The sequence below is a fragment of the Amia ocellicauda genome, unplaced genomic scaffold (assembly GCF_036373705.1).
Source record: "Amia ocellicauda isolate fAmiCal2 unplaced genomic scaffold, fAmiCal2.hap1 HAP1_SCAFFOLD_101, whole genome shotgun sequence".
In the NCBI taxonomy this organism is placed as follows: domain Eukaryota; kingdom Metazoa; phylum Chordata; class Actinopteri; order Amiiformes; family Amiidae; genus Amia; species Amia ocellicauda.
In genome coordinates, this window is record NW_027102666.1 from 63,975 (window position 1) to 64,971 (window position 997).

Genomic DNA, 997 nt, shown 5'->3' on the forward strand with positions numbered 1-997 from the left:
CTTATGTAGTTGAAGGCGCAGTATAGCTCTGATAGTCTGCTGGTGAAGGAAGACCACCAGCCGTTTGAACAAGCCATTCAGCATCACCTTGTTGGGCTAAGTGCAGGCACTGTCAGAGCGCAGGGCGTCCTGCCTTTGAAAGAGTTTCCAAAGTGTCCTGATGTGCCCTTGAGCATTGCAAAATAGGTCAGTGAAATTAGAAACCTTTATCTCACAGGCTGGCCCAAGGGAAACGCCTGTGCGCGTTTTACCAGCCTGCTTCGATGGGAGCCATTCGAAACACCAGGACAGGTTGGTTTCCGTAGTGTAGTGGCTATCACGTTCGCCTCACACGCGAAAGGTCCCTGGTTCGAAACCGGGCGGAAACAACCCGCGGTGCACGTGTGCTAGTGCCGTGTTACCTGTCCCTGTAACGCGGCCGGCCATCGTTTTCTCTTCCTCGGAGTGTCAAGAAAGCCTGACCTAGAGAACAAACGATCACAGAAGGGTAGCTTTGCGAGGCGCTGGAACTGACACTTTTAAAATCGATACATGTTGTTGCTGTTACAATACGACCGTAGCAGGATCGGCGACATTGCTGTTACTCTTATGAGTAGATAGTTGGGTTTTTTGGGCGCGGCCTATTTTGTTATGACGTATGCCCTAAGCTTATTAATATTCCTACGTCATAATTGGGGGGCGTGATTTTAGGTAGAGTTATTTCCTTAATTATTCCTACGTCATATCCGTCAGAAAGTGTACACCCATAAAACCCTGAACAACAAGGCCGCCCATAACCTGTTGTTCTTGTTGTTCTTGTTGGTCAACTGTAGAGTGTGAATGGGTCGGCTCTTCCTGTAGTGGTTGGGGGTCTTTTTTAAATATACATTTAATGGTTTAGTAAATCTAAACCGTTATAAGATCAACAAGTTCTGTTGTCTGTAATGGTCCCAGGTCTTAACAATGCCAGTTTTGAATTGTGCGTTTATCATATTCACACTGTCTCTGTCTGTCTTTC

The 997-nt window shown here is 46.7% G+C and overlaps 1 non-coding gene across 1 annotated transcript; it reads left to right on the forward strand.

The window, feature by feature from the left end:
• Positions 1 to 295: 295 nt before the first annotated feature.
• On the forward strand, positions 296 to 368 carry trnav-cac (transfer RNA valine (anticodon CAC)). Its single transcript has one exon. It is a non-coding gene; the product is annotated as a tRNA-Val (tRNA).
• The last annotated feature ends 629 nt before the right edge of the window (positions 369 to 997 follow it).